This window comes from Scyliorhinus torazame, chromosome 2 (genome assembly GCF_047496885.1).
Source record: "Scyliorhinus torazame isolate Kashiwa2021f chromosome 2, sScyTor2.1, whole genome shotgun sequence".
Classification (NCBI taxonomy): Eukaryota; Metazoa; Chordata; class Chondrichthyes; order Carcharhiniformes; family Scyliorhinidae; genus Scyliorhinus; species Scyliorhinus torazame.
This window is the reverse complement of record NC_092708.1, coordinates 197511355-197533022: the sequence shown is the minus strand read 5'-3', so window position 1 is coordinate 197533022 and position 21668 is coordinate 197511355. Positions and strand designations below refer to the sequence as shown.

Here is a 21668-nt window from a genome sequence, read left to right as displayed (position 1 = left end):
ACCACGATGACAGTATGTCCAAATTCTACACTTCCCCAAAACGAAGGTTGTCATTATATAACACCTTATTGTATCCCAAGCAAATATCCCAAGCCATTTCAGTTAATTACTTAGAACTATAGCCACTGTTGGCATGTTAGAAATGTGGAAGCCATTGAATGCGTAATGGTAGAGAAAATGCTGGAAAATTCAGCAGGTCTGACAGCAACTGTCGGGAGAGAAAAGAGCTAACGTTTCGAGTCCGATGACTAGTGCGTAATGGTATATTACACCAATAGCACTAAGGTGAATGATCAGTTAATTTGTTCATTTTGTTGGTATTGTTGAACAGTGTTGTGTTGGCGACAATGTGAGGAGAATTTTCTTTGTTTCAAAAGGTTTAGAGGGCTCTTCTAGCATCCACTAGAGCAACTGGACTTTGACAGCTAGCAAATATCTTGGTAACTTTGGGAAAGAATAAGGTTTATGTTCCCCCCACAGCAACATTAGCTTGAACCTTTACTCTTTTCTTGAAAATATTTTTGTTCAGCAAATTTTCAGCAATTTTCAATACAAAACAACCCCAAACAAAAAAAACCCAGCCCCCCCCAAACCCCGCCTTCCTCAGCAGTCAGTGATAAACAACTCCCGAAAGTGCACGGTGAACTAGCCCCAACAATTGCAGAACCCATTCACTTACCCAGAGTCAAAATCTCCAGCAGGTCCCCCCCCCCACCACGCCGAGGCAGAGGGTGGAGAAGCTGACTTCCACCCCAACAAGACCCACCTGCGAGCAATCAGCGAGGCGAAGGCTAAAACATCTGCCTCCGCACTTGCCTCTAGCCCTGGGGTCCGACACCCCTAATATGGCTTCTAGGAGACCGGGCTCCACATCCACATGCAACACCCCCGAGATTGTACAGAACACCGTCCTCCAAAACCTTTCCTGCTTCAGGCAGGACCAAAACATATGAACCTGGTTCACTGGTCCCCTCCCACATCGCTCACAGACATCCTACACCCTGAAACAGCTGGCTAATCCTTGATTTTGTAAGATGCGCCCTATTCACCACCTTCAGCTGTATCAGTCCCAACCTTGCATACGAAGTCGAGGCATTTATCCTCCGCAACACCTCACACCACAATCCCTCTTTCAGCGCTGTCCCCAGCTCCCACTTCGCCTTAATTTTTCATAGTCAACAATGATATTTTCGTAGAATTTGCAGTGCAGAAGGAGGCCATTCGGCCCATCAAGTCTGCACCGGCCCTTGGAAAGAGCACCCTATTTAAGCTCACACCTCCAACCTATCCCAGCAACCCAGTAACCCCACCTACATTTTTGGGACACTCAGGGCAATTTAGCATGGCCAATCCACCTGACCTGCACACCTTTGGACTGTGGGAGGAAACCGGAGCACTCGGAGGAAACCCATGCAGACACGAGAAGAATGTGCAGACCTGCACAGACAGTGACCCAAGCCGGGAATCCCCTCCATAGACCTCCCATCCTCCTCCAGCATCCTCACATATATCACCGAGACCCCCCCCTCTCCCCTTCACTGACAGCACCGCCTCTAACAGCGAGGAGGCAGGCGTTATCGGGAAAAACCTCCTTGTCTTGTCCAATTGGGTGTTGGCCCCCCTTAGCAGTCGCCCGTACATTTCACCACCGTTCCCTTTTCCTAAAATGTCTACGTCCAGCAGGTATTACAGCAGTAACTGTCGTGGTGGTTGTGGGTGTGTCCTTGTTTCTTTTTGTAGGAGGTTTCTGAGTTGTAGGTGCCTAAGTTTGTTACGTCCCATCAGCTGGATTCTTTCTGTCAGCTCTTCGAGCATTGTTAACCAGTTGTTGGTATAAAAGTCCCTAACTGTCCGCGTCTTCCCGTCCTGCCTCCACCTTTTGGATGAGGCGCCCATGGTCGCTGGCGTGAACCTGTGGTTGTTGCAGATGGCGGCTTTGTCGGACATCTCAGTTTTTAAAAATAAAACATTTTATTGAGGTATTTATAATTTTGTAACAATAACAGAAGAAACAGTGTCTTCCTCCCTCATAGGTCCCACCTTACACGGTTAATTTTCTCTAAAGAAGTCGACGAACGGCTGCCACCTCCGGACGAACCCTGACTTTGACCCTCTCAGGGCGAACTTGATTTCCTCCAGACAGAGAAAGCTAGCCATGTCAGTTAGCCAGGTCTCCGACTTCGGGGGCTTTGAGTCCCTCCAAGCTAATAGTATCCATTTCCGGGCTACCAGGGAGGCACAGGCCAGAACGTCTGCCTCTCTCTCCTCCTGGACTCCCGGATCCTCCGACATTCAGAAAATCGCCACCTCTGGACTTGGTGCCACCTAGGACATGACGTCCGCAAACCCCTGCCAGAATCTCCAGCATGCCCAGAACATATGAACATGATTTGCTGGTCCTCCCGCACACCTTGCACACCTGTCTTCTATCCCAAAGAACCTGCTCATCCGGGCCACTGTCATATGTGCCCAGTGAACGATCTTAAATTGTATCAGGCTGAGCCTGGCGCATGATGCAGACGCATTGACTCTACTCAACGCATCCGCCCAGAGACCATCCTCTATCCTCCGAATTCCTCTTCCCATTTGTGTTTCAGCTCCTTGGTCTGCGTTTCCGCTGACCCCATGAGTTTTCCATCGATGTCCGAAACCCTCCCCTCTCCCACCCATACTCTGGAAACTACCCTGTCCTGTATTCCCCTTGGTGGTAGGAGTGGGAAGGTTGAGATCTGCCTGCGTGGGAAGTCTCGAGCCTGCAGGTACCTAAACTCATTCCCTCCCGTCAATTCAAGTTTCTCCTCCAACTCCCTCAGCCTGGGAAAGGTCCCCTCTATGAACAGATCGCCCTTCCTCTTGATTCCTGCTCTTTGCCATCTCCGAAACACTCCATCCAGCCTCCCCGGGGCAAACCGATGATTATTGCAGATTGGAGACGAGACCGATGCTCCCTCCGCTCCCCGGGCCCAGAGGGAAGCCCCCCTCGCAGGAGCCCTCATCCATGAGCACCCACTCAGCTTCTGAATCCATTATGACCCCCCCCCGGCACCTTCCCCCTTGCTGGGAACGTGCCGCAGCCTCTTTCCTCTTCATGATTCCTGGTGCTAGCCACTTCACTAGTATGGTGGCCCCCCTCCCAGGAGTTGTTGCACTTCCTCCCGTTGCTCGATCTCTGGGCTCCCTGTCCGCCATTTCCCCCACCGTACCCTGTTGAGCTTACTAGCTCAACCTTCCCTCTCTTGCTGCTCTCGTCTCCAAAACGAGGCAGTGTTGTCCCATGTAAAGCGGTTGCTGTGGCAATGGTCTAGTTGTTCTGACTGTAAATGGGAGAAACCTTTTTGTTTGTTAAAACATTGTGTTATAAGAGCCATTCTGCGGGCTCTTCATCGCTGCCCTTGCTGCTGCTTCTCCAGCCGTTCTCTGCGACGAACGTGTCAGGATCCGCAGGGACCGTGAAAAAGTGTTCCTGTCCTGGTATGTGACCCAGAGCTTGGCTGAGTCCAGCATTCCGAATCTCACGCCATTTCTGCACAGCGCGCGGCCTTCGCTTTGTTAAATTCGGCCTGCCGCATGGCCAGGTCAGCCCTAATGTCTCGATAGATCCGGATCTACTGACCTTCCCAGCTGCAGGTTTTGAACTGCCTGGCCCAGCGCAAGATTCTCTCCCGGACCCAGTGACTTTTTGCAATTATCGCCCTCGGCTGTTCCCCGGTTTTGGACTTTGGTCGGAGCGACCGGTGCACTCTGTCGATTTCTGGTGATTTGTGGAAGCTGTCTCTTCCCACTAGGTTACTCAGCATTTGGACCGCATAGTCTGTGGGGTTCCTACCTTCGGTCCCCTCCGGTAGGCCCACGTGTATATTCTGCTGCCTCGACTGGTTCTCCTGGTCCTCAACCGTTCCTCTCGGGTCGCCTTGTGTTGCTACCAGCCTTGCCATCTCCTTTTCCAGGTCGACGATCCGGTTGCTCTGGTCTATTGCGACCCTTTCCAGGTCCTTAATCGTTGTTTCCTGGGCCTTTGGCTTTTTGGCTTTGTCCAGGGCTATTTGCATATTCTCCAGAGCTTCCGCCACCGCACCCTTCACTGCAGCTTTCATGTCTGCTTTTGTCTCATCTCAGTGTTCCCTCAACTCTCTTGAAAGGAACGTCCTCCATCCATCCCCTGGTGAGGGGGGGCTTCTCGTGTAGCGGGTCGGTTCCTCTCTCTCTGCCGAAGTACGAGTTCGAGTTTCACTGCCTCATGCGTCAGTCTGCTCGGCCGATTGCTGTTTTTCCAGGCTCTTCCCACTCCTGATCTCCACTCGTCCTCTGTTACTTGGCATCTTCCCTTGTTTCTTCGTTTTGTTGGCGGTGTGGGGATGGTTTGCCTCATTTGCAGGCATTTGTCAAAAGTGCTTATTTTTCAGGTTCGTGGGAGGAGAGCAACCTGATGTGCGACTTCTCAACACATCCCCGGTACTGGAAGTGTCCGACCCTCTACCCTTTTTAAAAAAGAATTTAGAGTACCCAATTCATTTTTTCCAATTAAGGGCCAATTTAGCGTGGTCAATTCACCTACCCTGCACATCTTTGGGTTGTGGGGGGGAAACCCACGCAAACACTGGGAGAATGTGCAAACTCCACACGGACAGTGACCCAGAGCCGGGATCGAATCTGGGAACTCGGTGCCATGAAGCGGCAGTGCTAACCACTGTGCCACCGTGCTGCCCGCGACCCTCTACTCTTGATGGTGGCTTCTCACAACCCACCCCAACCCAGATGTACCCGGTGGTAAAATTGTTTCTCTAGGTCAGGAATTTAATGGAGTTGCTATTGCTTGTTTTCCAGTGACTGCTGAACCACCAGAAGTAAATTTCTAAACTGAAATGCATTCATCCTGGAACTCGCCAGAATTGTTTGCCTTCCCCATTTCCCTCTTTAACTTCAAAACCCTTCTGAAAAGTTTTTGTTTGATTGTGCCTTTGGCATATCTGCTCAGAATTACTCTCCTGTCCATTTGGTCTCCCTCTTTCCTCCTTGCAATGTGACAAGGTTATTTTACACAAAGTGCTACATCAACACGAGTACTGTCTATAATGTATTATCAGCTGTTTGGAATTGCAGATAAAACAATATAACGTTAACAGATTGGCAGGGGTGGTCTTCAGATCATATTAGATTTGAGTTGGAACTGAAGTTTCTGGAAGTGAGGCAGATCACACATTTAATTGTAAACCTTGTCTGACACCTAATAAAAATACATTATACCACATGATAATTTAAGTTTTGTGCATGAAATGCTTTATTATTTAAGCTTTATGATTAATTCCAGTCCTCTCAATTTTACAATTTTTTATTAAATCAGATGAAATTAAATTACAAAATAGAAAGCAAACTGGTATCGACAGTTCGTAAGAAAAGTTCGAAAAAATGCTGGAATTACACGGTGGATGCTTAGTTTCCGCAATTAAAAAAAAATAAATTTAGAGTACCCAATTCATTTTTTCCAATTAAGAGACAATTTATCATGGCCAATCCATGCACATCTTTGGGTTGTGGGGACGAAACCCACGCAAACATGGGAGAATGTGCAAACTCCACATGGACAGTGACCCAGAGCCAGGATCAAACCTGGGACCTCGGCGCCATGAGGCAGCACTGTTGAATTTCTTTTAATCTTAGCAATTCCCTAATCAGATTTTGGGTTAAACAAAGAGCTGAGAATGTGGTTCCCTTCCATGAAAGTTGGAAATTAATTGCCCCTTGAATCAGGCTTCAGATGACTGACAACTGACACTCAATTGTGATTGGAAGGGGAGGGGAGTGTGGAATTATAAATACAACTCCATTCGGTGGTTTGCCCTCAAGAATATAGTAAGAAGTCTTACAACACCAGGTTAAAGTCCAACAGGTTTGTTTCGATGTCACTAGCTTTCGGAGCGCTGCTCCTTCCTCAGGTGAATGATCCTCAGATTCACCTGAGGAAGGAGCAGCGCTCCGAAAGCTAGTGACATCGAAACAAACCTGTTGGACTTTAACCTGGTGTTGTAAGACTTCGTACTGTGCTCACCCCAGTCCAACGCCGGCATCTCCACATCATGGCTACTCAAGAATATAAGTTAGTTGTCGTGAGTTGATGTATAGCGTAAGGAATTTTGATTTTGGCAGTGGGAGGGGTGTTACTGGGTAAATTACATTGTCAGCATATGTTAAACTCGGCTGTGTTTTCTCCAAAGATAAATCGGTTGGTTGCAAATTAGAATTTGCCTTGTTGCAATGTGACACCATAATGTTTTAAGGAAAATAGATTGTCGTTGGGCTCACAACAGTTTGGTGCTGGGATTTCAAGGTGTTAATTTGATGCACTGAATGCAGCCATTAACAAGGCCAGCTGTCGGATTGAGCAAGCTGTAAATTACTGTCTGGCTCACGTAGCAATTTCAGGAAACGGGTTTGACTTCAAGTCAGTGATTTTATGTCCAGCAGCAAATAGCTGCTGAAGATATACTGATCCATTCCCTGGCGGACCTTTTGTGTGTGGTTTTCTACAGCAGGTGGGATGTAGTGCCATTGGGATTTGTTGCACATGACCTGTGAATTTTCATCAGAGGGAACAGTACTCTGTGGGGAATTGATTTTGCATAATTGGGTCACAGGTCAGCAGTGATAAAGATTTGTGTTCTTTTGATGCCTTGACTAAAATGATTCTCTGTTGTGTTTATGCAAAATGTGCACTGCTAACTTGAGTGTCAGCTCTCTGTAAATTAGTGACTGTGACTGACTGCAAGACGTCATAGAATCTCAAATAGAAGCACAAAATGCTGCAATGACTGCAAATCAGGCAGCCTCTTGTGGGGAGAGAAACAGAGTTAACGTTTCAGTGTGAAGACGTGGCGGCACAGAGAGGCATGGTTAGCATTGTTGCTTCACCATGAGAGTGGTTAGCACTGTTGCTTCACAGCTCAGGGACCCGGGCTCGATTCCCGGCTTGGGTTACTGTCTGTGTGGAGTCTGCACGTTCTCCCCGTGTCTGCTTGGGTTTCCTCCGGGTGCTTCCGTTTCCTCCCACAAGTACCGAAAGATGTGCTTGTTAGGTGAATTGGACATTCTGAATTCTCCCTCAGTGTACCTGAACAGGCGCCGGTGTGTGACGACTAGGGAATTTTCTTTTTTTTAAAACTGTTCAAATGTTAATTTATTGATATAGAAAAGAACTCGAGAGCATCGCTCAATTCTTGTATCCTCGACTGGCCCTCCGAACTTACGACGCTTTGAGCGAATGTACAGCTTGGCGTGTGATTTGTCACCCAGCCTTTAGGCTATGGGGTCGGGCCACATCCATGACTCGGGGCGAACGTGCAGACCTTGAGCTTGAGGACATCCCAGGTGCGGACGTCATCCGTAATGGATCCCACGACCATTGCCATCTTGCCCTTGCGACTTGGCATTTTCATCTTGCGAATCTTGACCAGCAGCTGCAAGTAGATGTCCTGGCTCTTGGGCTCCTTCCTGCGCACTTTGCGGTCCTTGTTGTGGCGGATGTCCACTCCCTGGCGTTATTGCGGTGGATGCGATCGGGCAGGGCGAAGGGAGGGGGGGGGGAGCGAAAGATAGATGGCAGAGGTTAGCGCTCTCAATGGGCGCAACCGTTACGGTGAGCGGCAATATAGCGCCATCCGGGCGGCCCCCGACCCAGATGGTGGGGCCAGCGGGTTGCTCCGGGGTTGGTAATAGGGCGGATGGCACCGGATAGCAGTCGGCCCCCCACACCCTGCACGGGTCCGTTTGACTGGTAACTTCATCGCAGTGCTAATGTAAGCCTACTTGTGACACTAATAATAATTATTATTGCTACACCTTCTCAGAACTAGATCATGGAGGAAATGAAGAGCTTCTAAACTAAGCAGATACAGAGCCAAAATGGGGGAGGTGGGGGGTATGCAGAGGAGGTCAGTGAAAAAAACCAAAAAGAAAAAGTCACTTCAGATGAATGGCAGGAGTGATTATAGTGATTAGATGACAGAAGTGAGTGACAATGAAATAATTATAGAAACACAATGTGGGTCCAGAGAGGGTGCAAATAGCTACTGAAAATCTGAGCGATAGTCCAGATTTCCGGGGCGAAATTCTCCGGAAACGGCGCGATGTCCGCCGACTGGCGCCCAAAACGGCGCAAATCAGTCGGGCATCGCGCCGCCCCAAAGGTGCGGAATGCTCCGCATCTTTGAGGGCCGAGCCCCAACCTTAAGGGGCTAGGCCGGCGCCGGACGAATTTCCGCCCCGCCAGCTGGCTTAAAAGGCCTTTGGTGCCCCGCCAGCTGGCGCGGAAATGACATCTCCGGGCGGCGCATGCGCGGGAGCGTCAGCGGCCAGTGACGGCATTCCCGCGCATGCGCAGTGGAGAGTCTCTTCCGCCTCCGCCATGGTGGAGACCGTGGCGGAGGCGGAAGGGAAAGAGTGCCCCCACGGCACAGGCCCGCCCGCGGATCGGTGTGCCCCGATCGTGGGCCAGGCCACCGAGGGGGCACCCCCCGAGGCCAGATCGCCCCGTGACCCCCCGAGGACCCCGGAGCCGGTCCGCGCTGCCTTGCCCCGCCGGTAAGGTAGGTGGTTTAATCTATGCCGGCGGGACAGGCATTTTAGCGGCGGGACTTCGGCCCATCCGGGCCGGAGAATCGCTGGGGGTGGCCCGCCAACCGGCGCGCCGCGATTCCCGCCCCCCGCCGAATATCCGGTGGTGGAGAATTCGGCAACCGGCGGGGGCGGGATTCACGCCAGCCCCCGGCGATTCTCCAACCAGGCGGGTGGTCGGAGAATCTCGCCCCCGGTTTTTAAATTTATTCTTTCATGGGATGTGGATGTTGTTGGCTGGGTCAGCATTTGTTGCCCATCCCTAATTACTCATGAACTGAGTAGTTAGCTGAGGCCATATCAGACATCAGTTAAGGGTCAGCCACAGTTGTGTGGGTGTGTAATCACATGTATGCCAGACCAGATAAGAATGGCAGATTTCCTTTCCTGAAGAGCATGAGGGGACCAGATTGGTTTTTACGACAATCAGTGATAATTCTGTGGCAACCATTACTGAATTGAGCTTCCAGATTCATTGGTTTAATTTAAATTCAATCAGCTGTGTGGTGGGACTTGAACACGTATCTCCAGAGTATTGACCTGGGGTCTAGTGACATTATCACTATGCCACCAGCACCCCCTAAATACGCACCATCTCCCCTAAATACGCACCATCTCTCCTAAACTAAGCACCATTTCCCCCAAACTACTCACCATCTCCCCCTAATCTACACGCCATCTCCTCTAAACTACGCGCCATTTCCCCCCAAACGACACTCCATCTCCCCCCAAACTACACGCCATCTCCCCTAAACTACACTCCATCTCCCCCAAACTACACGCCATCTCCCCCAAACTACACGCCATCTCCCCCCAAACTACACGCCATCTCCCCCCAAACTACACACCATCTCCCCCAAATTACACGCCATCTCCCCCTAAACTACACGCCACCTCCTCTAAACTACACGCCATCTCCCCCCAAACTATGCGCCATCTCCCCTAAACGACGCGCCATCTCCCCCCAAACTACATGCCATCTCCCCCCAAACTACACGCCCCAAACTACACGCCATCTCCCCCCAAACTACACGCCATCTCCCCTAAACTACGCGCCATCTCCCCCTAAACTACACGCCATCTCCCCCAAACTATGCACCATCTCCCCTAAACTACACGCCATCTCCCCCCAAACTACACGCCATCTCCCCTAAACTACGCGCCATCTCCCCCTAAACTACACGCCATCTCCTCTAAACTACGCGCCATCTCCCCTAAACTACACGCCATCTCCCCCCAAACTACACGCCATCTCCCCTAAACTACGCGCCATCTCCCCTAAACTACACGCCATCTCCCCCCAAACTACACGCCATCTCCCCCCAAAAACTACACGCCATCTCCCCCCAAACTACACGCAATCTCCCCCTAAACTAAGCGCCATCTCCCCCTAAATACGCACCATCTCCCCCTAAATAGGCACCATCTCCCCCTAAATATGCACCATCTCCCCCTAAACTACGTGCCATCTCCTCCCCAAACTAAAAAAGGTCCCCCATCCTTCTAATTCCTGCCCTGTGCCAGCTCAGGAACCCTCCATCCATTCTCCCCGGGGCGAACCGATGGTTCTCCCGGATCGGGGACCAAACCGAAGCCTCTACCTCACCCCTGTGGCGTCTCCACTGCCCCCAAATTTTCAAAGTCGCCGCCACCACCGGACTTGTGGTGTACCTAGTCGGCGGGAGCGGCAGCGGTGCTGTCACCAACGCTCCCAGACTCGTGCCCACACAGGACGCCATCTCCAGCTTCTTCCATACTGTCCCCTCCCCCTCCATTACCCACTTGCGTATCATCGTCACATTGGCAGCCCAGTAATATCCACACAGATTAGGTAACGCTAACCCTCCTCTGTCCCTACTCCGCTCCAGAAACACCCTTCTCACCCTTGGGGTCTTTTTCGCCCACACGAATCCCATGATGCTCCTACTGACCCGCTTAAAAAAGGCCTTGGGGATCAGGATGGGGAGGCACTGGAATATAAAAAGGAACCTCGGGAGCACCGTCATCTTCACCGACTGTACCAGGGAGAGTGGCAGCATATCCCACCTTTTAAATTCCCCCTCCATCTGCTCCACCAGCCTCGTCAAGTTGAGCTTGTGTAGGGCCCCCCAGCTCCTGGCCACCTGGATCCCTAGGTACCGAAAACTCCTTTCCTCCCTCTTCAGTGGAAGCTCGTCTATCCCCCTTCCCTGGTCCCCTGGGTGTACCACGAAGAGCTCACTCTTCCCCACGTTGAGCTTATACCCGGAAAAGTCCCCAAACTCCCCGAGGATCCGCATCACCTCCGGCATCCCCCCCACTGGGTCCGCCACATACAGGAACAGGTCATCGGCATACAACGATACCCGGTGTTCCGGGGGCCCCCCCGGCCCAGCACCCTCCAGTTCCTGGACTCCCTTAGAGCCATAGCCCTTGGCTCAATTGCCAATGCAAATAGCAAGGGGGATAGGGGGCACCCCGCCTCGTCCCCCGGTACAGCTGAAAGTATTCCGACCTCCTCCGAATCGTGGCCACACTTGCCACCGGGGCTTCGTAAAGTAGCCTAACCCAACGAATGAACCCCTCCCCGAACCCAAACCTCCTCAACATTTCCCAGAGGTACCCCTACTCCACCCTGTTGAAGGCCTTCTCCGCGTCCATCGCCGCTACTATCTCCGCTTCCGCCTCCACTGCAGGCATCAGGATTACGTTAAGGAGCCTCCGCACATTGGTATTCAGCTGCCTTCCCTTAACAAAACCCATCTGATCCTCATGAATCACCCCCGGGACACAGTCCTCAATTCTGTCAGAGGTAGGTTCTTTACTCAGAGAGTAGTAAGGGCGTGGAATGCCCTGCCTGCAACAGTAGTGGACTCGCCAACACTAAGGGCATTCAAATGGTCATTGGATAGACATATGGACGATAAGGGAATAGTGTAGATGGGCTTTAGAGTGGTTTCACAGGTCGGCGCAACATTGAGGCCCGAAGGGCCTGCACTGCGCTGTAATGTTCTATGTTCTATGTGTTCTCCTCATAAACTACGTGCCATCTCCCCCCAAGCTGCGCCCATCTCCCCCCAAGCTACCCGTCATCTCCCCCCAAGCTACCCGTCATCTCCCCCCAAGCTACCCGTCATCGCCCCCCAAGCTACCCGCCATCTCCCCTGTCAGGTGGATGTACCTTTAAAAAATGGGTGTTTATCAAATAGCTGCAGTGATGTCAGATTATTGGTGGAGTTGGGATGACTGTCTTTCACTTTCGTTTTTGAGCTGGCAGCTGCAGTGTGTTTTTGGTTTCATTTTCAGAGGTAGATAGCTGCATTCAAAACAAGCAGCTGTATAATGATCTCTCTCTCTATAAGCTAAAGAATGTCTCCAGATCATTGTTGATTTCAAAGTAATACCTGTTTCTGTAGAGCATTTAAACCTGCTGTCTTTATTTTGAAAAGGATTTAACTTCTGGATGTTGTTTGGGAAGTTATTAAATGTTGTTTGGGAAAGTATCCGTGTTTGTAGTTGATAAGATGTTTACTGTGTGTTTATAAAATGTTAACTGGATTCATAGAATAAACATTGTTTTGTTTTAAACATAGTTTAGCTCTCTGTTGCACTACACTTGTAAAGTGGGCCCTTGTGCTCCCCATAACCAAAATCTATTTAAAATTGTGGGTCAGGTGAACTCCATGATATACTTTGGTGTTCTCTAAACCCTGGCCCATAATACCTCCCCCAGCTGAGCGCCATCTGTCCCCAGCTAAGTGCCATCGTCCCCCAAACTCAGTGTCCAGCTGGAAGCATGAAAATACTTAGTAGAAAGATGTAAAATCATTGGTACTTTATTTGTCAGAACTTTTCTTTTTATTAACCATTCACATCATACCACTTGCTTCTGTTGGCTAATACTGGGATGCACTTCCACCTGAATCAGTACCTCATCTAAGAGTCAATTTTATATATGAAGCCCTGATAGAGAGGTTTACTCTCACTGACTGTAGGATCTTTGTCCGTAAATCTTACCATAGTATTGTTTCACCATATCTGGGGACATTGAACTACCAGCCTCAGGGTGGCAAGGTGGCACAGTGGTTAGCACTTCTGCCTCACAGTGCCGAGGACCCAGGTTCATTCCCGGCCCTGGGTCACTGTCTGTGTGGAGTTTGCACATTTGCCCTGTGGCTGCATGGGTCTCACCCCCGACAACATAAGTAGGTGGATTAGCCACGTTAAATTGCCCTTTAATTGGAAAAATTAAAAAAATATATTTTATAAAACATGATCATGCCTTAGCTGCAGTTTTCAAGCCTCTTTGTCTGTTCTCCCCCACCTGCCCGATTTGTTCAATTTCTGCCCACTGTTTGACCTCCTCTCTTCTAAAGCTCCACTGCATGGGCAATGTTGTCTAAATGAAAGTTGTTCTGGCTGTAGAGTATTAGTGTATTGATGTTCATATAACATTTTTTATATTTCAGCAAATCAGAATGCTGTTAATGTGTCCAAACAAGTTTTCAAACTGGTCTCTATAGATAGAACATGGCTTCCAAATAGTAATGCACGTAACCTATACTAAACCATGTCTGCAGACCAAAGGGAAATGTTTTTCAAACTTTTTTTTCTCCGTGACTTACTTTTGCCAACCAGCCGACCTTCGCGACCCATGCTGGCCGAACTGTCAACCCATGCTCCGACTGTCAACATTTGGCCACTTGCCAAAAATGTTACTTTGTCTGACGTTACAAAGTTTTCAAACTGACGTTTAGGAATTGCCTGCTCATTTGCACGCGACCCCTTGGCATTGTCCACAGACATATTTTAAAATTTAGAGTACCCAATTCTTTTTTTTTCCAATTAAGGGGCAATTTAGCGTGGCCAATTCACCCACCCTGCACATTTTTTCCCCCGGTTGTGCGGGTGAAACCCCCGCAGACACTGGGAGAATGTGTATACTCCACACGGACATGACCTGGGGGCTGGATTGAACCTCGGTCCTCGGCGCTGTGAGGCAGCAGTGCTAACCACTGCGTCACCTCTCATTGTCCGCGGACAAGAGGTAGGCCTTCACATACTTGCCAATGACACTTAGTTCTACTTCTCCATCACCTTTCATGTCTCCTCAATGCCTTTGTGCTGACAGACATCTGGTCCAATATTCCAGGTGTTGGATGGGTTTTCACCTGGGCTAACATGGGAAAGTCGCAAACAACCATATTCAACCTCTGCTACAAACGTCATGCAAACGTTGTCAGTAATTCTATTCCAATTCTTGATCACTCCTATTTGAGCAAGTTGGCTTGCAAGGAGGTCAATGGAAAATAGGACTCCCAAAGATGGTACTAGCCACTGGAGAAGCTGGGTGTTTTAAATTGAAAATTTTTACATGGAAAATCTAGATTTCTTTTGGTTAAAAATGATCTTCTATTCCCTTCCCATTTCTCAAAGACACTTACTCCTATTTGGGATATGGGTAATAGGATGTGCCCTGATAGCGTTCAAATTGGCCACTGCTGAGCCTGCTGAGCCCGATTCTATTAGGATACATGCACTTCTCATAAAGATTGCTAGATAACCAAGTGAAGTAATCCAGGGGACACTAAGATATAAAGGTTAAACGCACATACACACTCACTCTCACACACACACACACTTGCGCACATGTACGCACACACAGCATACAACACTAGTCTCCCAGCCTAGGACGAACGGGAACTCCCAGTCCGGGTCTGGGACAGTATTTAAAATGCTTGTAATGAGTCCCAGCTGAACGGACATCAGTCCTTTGCCATGGGAACTTGCACTCAACAAGCTAACCAGGGAGATCAATGAAATTTCTCACGATCCTCGAGAGGGTTATCACATCCCTACGCAAACGGCCTTGAGTCCATCGTCAGTGGAGTCAGATCTGGAGGCGGAAAGCAGACGGGAGATCGCCGCTTCCCCCCTGAGCGTCGAAAGGCCACTGATGGGGTTTCTAACCCAACATCGATTTCCGGCTGTGGGTCTGTCAACTCAGTTTCCATGTCAGTTCCTGAGTCTTCATCCGCTGGGGGAATGACTCTTGGGTCTGCTATGGGTTTAGGCCCTTGCACGGTGGTAGGTTCCAAGGATGTTGAGGACGTCATGCCATCCAGAGTAGTATCTGCAGTCAAGGGTTCCCTGCTCCAAAGATGGCCCATGTCCGTTTTTATGCTCCTCTCCCTGGTCTTGACCTTTCATGACATGGACCAGTCTTCCCAACTATCACTTTCGGGATCCAAGGGGTTCCGTCTAGAAATTGCAAATAGAGACGCTATCTCACAGCCTGAAAGTCCTATCGGGTGGTTGGGTGTCATAATCTTTCTTTTGAGCCTCCTGTTTTTTTACATAAATTTAGAGTATCCAATTATTGTTTTCCAATTAAGGGGCAATCCACCTAACCAGCACATCTTTGGGTTGTGGGGGTGAAAGCCACGTAGACACAGGGATAATGTGCAAACTCCACACGGACAGTGACCCAAGGCCAGGATTGAACCCGAGTCCTCAGAGCCATAGGCAGCAGTGCCATTTACTGCACCACCGTGCCGCCCCTGAGCCTCCTTTTTTGACTACACTTTATCACTTAGATTAGTAAACAGTAGACTGAGTATGGTCTGGAGGCATTGGCCCATCAGCAGTTCTGCTGGTACAACCTCCATCGTAAAAATGGAGTGGCCCTGTAGTTGAAAAGGAACTGAGCCAGTTTGGTGCTGAGCGAGTCGGTGGTCTATTTCTTCATACTTTTTTTAACATTTGGACCGCCCGCTGGGCAAAACCATTAGAAGACTATTGGCAGGGCGCTGTCTAAATGTAGCTCTGTTACAACAGGATAAAAGCAAATTACTGCGGATGCTGGAATCTGAAACGAAAGAGAAAATGCTGGAAAATCTCAGTTAGCTCTTTTCTCTCCCTACAGATGCTGCCAGACCTGCTGAGATTTTCCACCATTTTTTCTTTCGTAGCTCCGTTACAATCTCTCCAGGGATTCGTCTGGCTGTATTAAACCTGTTCCACTAGAGAATAACTAATGATCTTGGGTGGTAATGGTTTTTGCCACCAATTCCACCAGCTCAGTAGAGTCCGGGACCTCTGGGTAAGTCGGGCTCTTATTGATTGAATATCTGAGCTCCATAGTCGGTCAAAAGGATTACCTTCTGTCGGCCCGGATGCCATTTGCACAAAAGAAATAGCATTCTTTTGGCGTACTGGGGCCAATCCTCCACACCCGTGTCATACGGCTTGAGATTCTCAAATAATAACACTTCCGGGTTCCCTTCGAACACTTCTTACTGGAGCCGTTTTTCTTTTAAACAGGGCGGTCAAGAATCCCGATCCCACTCTCGATGCCATTGTAGTAATCCAGGAGACACAAAGATCAACATTAAACCAAATGTATTTTAATTCAAAAGTTAATTCTCTAAACTTCACTGGTTCAGATGGCCAATGTTCTTGCCCCAAGATGTGCAATGGAAACTACAACTCACAGTCACTCAGTCATCAACGTGTAACTCCAGCTGTGAACCATTGCTCAAATCAGGGTTGAAAGAGGATTAGATGTGTGGGTGTTATAGCTCTTGCCTTGTGATCCTTGCTATTGAGCAGCCTGATTTTTAGTTGTTAAAATGTAAGATTTCAGTCCCAAATGACTCTACAGATAGCAGACTGGGCATTGTGGTCAAATGTATGTATTTGCTATGTAACTGCTACTGCTTTGAATGTGTAAAGATTGTCCTGTTACTACTGACTTAGAAACTCTATGAAGCTCATTATCGAGGCCCATTTGAAACTTCCAGATCCCAAGATTCTTCCAACCCAGTACCTTGAAATTATCACATTTCACAATTGTTAATTGCCATTTGCTGAGCGAGAAGAATTAAATACCAGTAGTTGAGAACTTGAATGTCATTTAGTCCCATGGAAGCCCTTTTAATTGACTAATGGGTGGTTTGAATCAACTCCAGTAACCACATGATTGTTAGAGTTTTAACAATTAATTATCTTTTGAAGAAAATACGGCAACAATATTCTGTTAATTGTAATGTCAAGGATAACTTTCTTCCTCAACTTTCCCATATTTACTTTTGTTTGGTCTTCATTTGAGACGCATCATTCCTTGGTTAAGCCGGTTCTGTAGAAGGATCATTTCGACCCGAAATGTTAACTCTATTTCTCTCCACAGAAGCTGTCAGACCTGTTGAGTTTATCAAGCATTTTCTGTTTTTATTCCGGTGACCTCTGCCCAGGTCTCTGACACTACCACCAAAACATTTGATTTGTTGCCTGTAAAATTCTAAACACTTTATTTTTTTAGAAAAGGGACAATTCAGTGTTCAAATAAATAAAGAAATAACCTTTTATGGTCACAAATAGGCTTACATTAACACTGCAATGAAGTTACTGTGGAAAGCCCCTAGTCGCCACATTCCGGCACCTGTTCGGGTACACCGGGAGAATTCAGAATTCTCAGCTGGTACAGGAATTGAGCCCACATTGCTGGCCTTGTTCTGCATCACAAACCAGCTGTCTAACCCACTGAGCTGAACCAGCCCTCTTATGAGGGAGGCTGAGACCGTCTGTTTTTACGTTTGTACAGTGAATTGGAACCTTCTTACTTCACACTACTGGCCTATTTTAACCACAGTAAGAGGAAGTAGTTCTTTCCCACCAACCAACCCTGTATAGTTCATTCAATGAATCTGCCAGAATTATCCTCCGTCAGTTTCGCCAACTCCAGTCTGGTGCCAAACCACCAAACACATCTTTGCTTCTGGGATACCCTGGTCCACTTCTCCATCACCCCCAATACCTCACATTCTTCCCACAACATCTTCTCATGCAATCGCAGAAGGTGTAACACCTACCCCTTTACCTCCTTTCTACTCACCATCCATTGGCCTAAAAATTTTTTTTCAGGTGAGGCAGCGCTTCATGTGCACATTCTTCAATATAGTCTATTGCATTCGGTACTTCCAGTGCAGTCTACCCTGCATTGGAGAGACTAAACACAGACTGGGTGATCGCTTTGCAGATCACCTTTGGTCTCTCTACAAGCATGACCCAGACCTTCCTGCTGCTTGTCATTTCAACTCACCGCCCTGCTGTCATGTCCACATGTCTGTCCTTGGCCTGCTGGATTGTTCCAGTGAAACCTAGTGCAACTGGAGGAGCAACATCTCATCATAGAATCATATACAGTGCAGAAGGAGGCCATTCGGCCCAATGAGTCTGCACTGGCTCTTGGAGAGAGCACCCCACTTAATCCCACACCTCCACCCTATCCGGGTAACCCAGTAACCCCACCTAATCTTTTTTGGACACTTAGTAGCAATTTATCATGGCCAATCCACCTAACCTGCACATCTTCCAATTGGACATGTTACAGCCTTTCCAGACTTAACATTTAGTTCAACAGCTTCTGACTGTGAACTCTTGTCCTCCACCTTCTTCGCATTTTTATTTCTATCAATTCATTTTAATTTCTTCCACCCACCCGTTTTTCCCTACCATTGTACCCCCCTACCCCCCCACTCCACCCCACTTGGATCATTTGTTCCCTGTTCCTAGTTGTCCTTTGACACACTGCTTACCTTTGTTCAACCATGATGTGGAAATGCCAGCGTTGGACTGGGGTGAGCACAGTCTTACAACACCAGGTTAAAGTCCAACAGGTTTGTTTGGAATCACTAGGTTTTGGATCGTAGCTCCTTCATCAGGTGGCCATTCTGACGATCACTCAGGTGATGAATGAGCTGCGCTCGGAAAGCTAGTGATTCCAAACAAACCTGTTGGACTTTAACCTGGTGCTGTAAGACTTCTTACTTTGTTCAACCATTAACACGTTCTGATCTCTTAATGTGCCATTATCAACACCCTTCTTAACCTCGATCACCCCCATTCACATGACCTTTGTCTTTCTGTCCACGACATCTTTGTCAATCTCCAGGTCTGGCTGGCCCTCTATCTAGCCCCACTACTCCGCCCTGCACCCCCACAACAGTATAAATCTGACCCTATTTCCAGTTCTCTCCAGCTTTGAAAATGAGTCATCCAGACTCGAAACGTTAGCTCCCTTCTCTCTCCACTGATGCTATCAGATCTGCTGACATTGTCCAGTACTTTATGTTTTTGTTTCAGATTCCAGTATCCGCAGTAATTTGCTTTTATCCACTGTGTAGTACTTGGTTCATTTAGTTTAGGGATCCCCTGCCAGTTAATCTAGTTGTCGGGTTGAAGTAATAGGCCACACACCCTGGAATTGGCATTTTTGGCTGTTGTACTTTAATGGATGCAATGAGACCATGCTTGGAACAACATGATTTTATAATTTAGCTCAAATTCGTTCATGTATAATTCACCTGCTAAAAGACGCTTACTTAAAAAAAAACTAACAACAATTATCCCCGAGTGTTTTTAAGGTAATGAGTTTGTGGTATCACTGGGTGCCGTTTGGTTTATTCAGGAAAGGAAGATGTGTTTCTTGAGTGCATGCCAATATTAATGCCAGTAATTCTAACCGCAGTGCAGCCGTATCCATAACCAGCTTCTTACATCTTACTGCATGGAGACCTGCTGAGTTTATCCAGCATTTTATGTTTTTATTTCAGATTCCCAGCATCTGCAGCATTTTGCTTATACTCCATGGAGGATCATTTTAAAATTATTGCAGTATTAAAGATAGATTTTGAGTGCACACTGGGTGTATTCAGACTTCAAAAGTAGAGTCCACATTGCACCAAAGGTAAATCTGGGATGAGGAGCTGACCCGATTCCAGAGGGAAAAGATGCAAGAATCCCTGGAGGTGACTGACTCTCATCACTTGAATTTGGCAGTGCATAGAATGCACTGTGCATAGTGTAACTCCATTTAAAATGCATCCAAGGGTTTCTTTGACCTCCTGGATACTTGGCAAGCGTACCAAGCTTCATTTAAATTTCTATAAGCTGCCACTGTTACTGTTTTTAAACATTTCCATGTTAGCTGCTGGAATCAGCAGATGTGTGCAATAATGAGAGCAGCAGCCAAGTGCTCCCTACTCCTCTAAAGCAAAACTTGCCCCAACACTGATGGTGCTTTTTAAAATTTCAGTGAATCATAGAATCCTTCCAGTGCAGAAGGAAGCCATTCAGCCCATCAAGTCTGCACCGACCCTAGACCCAATCCCCACCCTGTACCTGCAACCCCACCTAGGGAACATTTAGCACAGCCAATCCACCTGATATGCACATCTTTTGGACTATGGGAGGAAACAGGATCTCCCTTGTACCATGTGAGAGTACCTTTAAGAAATGGGTGTTTATCAGTGATGTCAGAGTGTGGGTGGAGCTGGGCTGCCTGTCAGCTTTTTATTTTCGTTTTAGGCTGTTTGCTGCAGAGTGTGTTTTAAGTTTCGTTTTCAGAGCTGGATAGCTGCAGTCACAGCCAGAAGGGGTATTAGTCTCTCTCTCTCTGCAATCTAAAAACTGTAAATCGATCCTTTGGTGATTTAAAACTAATAACTGGTCTCAGTGGCGACTTTAATCTGATGTGCTTCTGTTAAAGGTTTTGTGTTTAAGTCTTATTGATGTTAGAAAGAAAGCTTAAAAGGATTACTTAGTATTGTAGTCTTTGGGGGTTGTATTTGAATTAATGGTTGCAAAGATGTTCACTGTATGTTTTAAAAAGGTTAACTTGAGTTCATAGAATAAACATTGTTTTGCTTTAAAAAATACTTTTCCATTTCTGCTGTACCACACCTGTAGAGTTGGCCGTGTGCTCCCCACACCACAATCTATTAAAAGTTGTGGGTCAGGTGAACTCCATGATACACTTTGGGGTTCTCGAAACCCTGGCCCATAACAAATGGTTAATATACAAGTTAAGCTAATTTTGTATCGACTCTTTGCAGATGGCTGATTTGTCCTTTTAAAAATACTGTTTACGACTTAAACCTATGCAAACAGATATAGTAACTAAACTATTTTTTGGAGCTTGGCTTGAAAATTAGCAGATTTACCTTTTGTGTGAGGTCAGTATACAATGTTGGGCTGGAATTTTCTGCAAAGTATTAGCATGTGTGCGGTACTTGCCATTATTAATGTGCAAATCAGCTAGGGCGGCATGGTGGCGCAGTTGTTAGCACTGCTGCTAAACAGCGCCGATGACCCGGGATTGATCCCGGCCCCGGGTCACTGTCCGTGTTGAGTTTGCACATTCTCCCATGTCTGGGTGGGTCTCACCCCTGCAAACCCAAAGATGTGCAGGGCAGGTGGATTGGCCACGTTAAATTGTCCCTTAATTGAAAAAAAATGATTTGGATTCTCTAATTTAAAATAAAATGTGTACATCAACTAGTAATTTATAGCATGAGAGAAGTACCAGCCATTAGCCTTGTGAAAACAGGGGGCGAAATTCTCCTACCCGCCCCGCCACATTTCTGCCCCGACCGGCCGGCGGGAGTCTCCGTAACACCGGCCGGTCAATGGGGTTTCCCATTGTGGGGCAGCCCCACGCCGTCGGGAAACCCCCGGGCGCCGGCAAAACGGAGACTCCCGCCGGCGGAGAATGACGCCCAGGATCTCTCACCCTTAACCTCCCAGTGATTTTCATGAAGTTCCTCTATTTTCACATTAATTGCCCATTCATCTCAGCACAAAGTTTAGTCTAGTAATTAATAACGGAAGTATCCTTTCAATGACATGGTAGTTGTTGATATCTGTGATTCAACATCACTGACCCAGAAAGTGATCAATTCAAAGGATGGAATCTCTTTCCTTCAGGTAGTGAATTGGTGCTGGAGCTTTTAAAAATGTGAAGTTTAAAACAAATCTTGCTTTTCCTTTGCCACTTTTCACTCACACCCTCAATCCAGTTTTTCTTCTCTTTTTGTACTCAAGTTGACAAACTCACACTCCTTTGTTCTTTCTCTACTTATTTCTCAATCTATAGATCTTGAGTAAGGAATTACACCATTGGTCCAGTTGCTCGTCAAGGTCCCGGATGCTTTGTTGACGTCACAACACTGTTTCGATATTAGGTTCGACCTTGAGTCTCAATTCAGATGACATTTGCAATAATAATAATCGCTTATTGTCAC

General features: G+C 47.7%; 1 protein-coding gene and 1 long non-coding RNA gene across 4 annotated transcripts in view; one reads left to right on the top strand and one right to left on the bottom strand.

Moving 5' to 3' along the window:
- agap1 (ArfGAP with GTPase domain, ankyrin repeat and PH domain 1) overlaps window positions 1-21668 on the top strand; it is a 1093107-nt gene that overhangs the window by 111930 nt on the left and 959509 nt on the right. The window lies entirely within an intron of this gene.
- LOC140407836 (uncharacterized) overlaps window positions 1-21668 on the bottom strand; it is a 69309-nt gene that overhangs the window by 40618 nt on the left and 7023 nt on the right. The gene's annotated exons all lie outside the window — the stretch shown is intronic.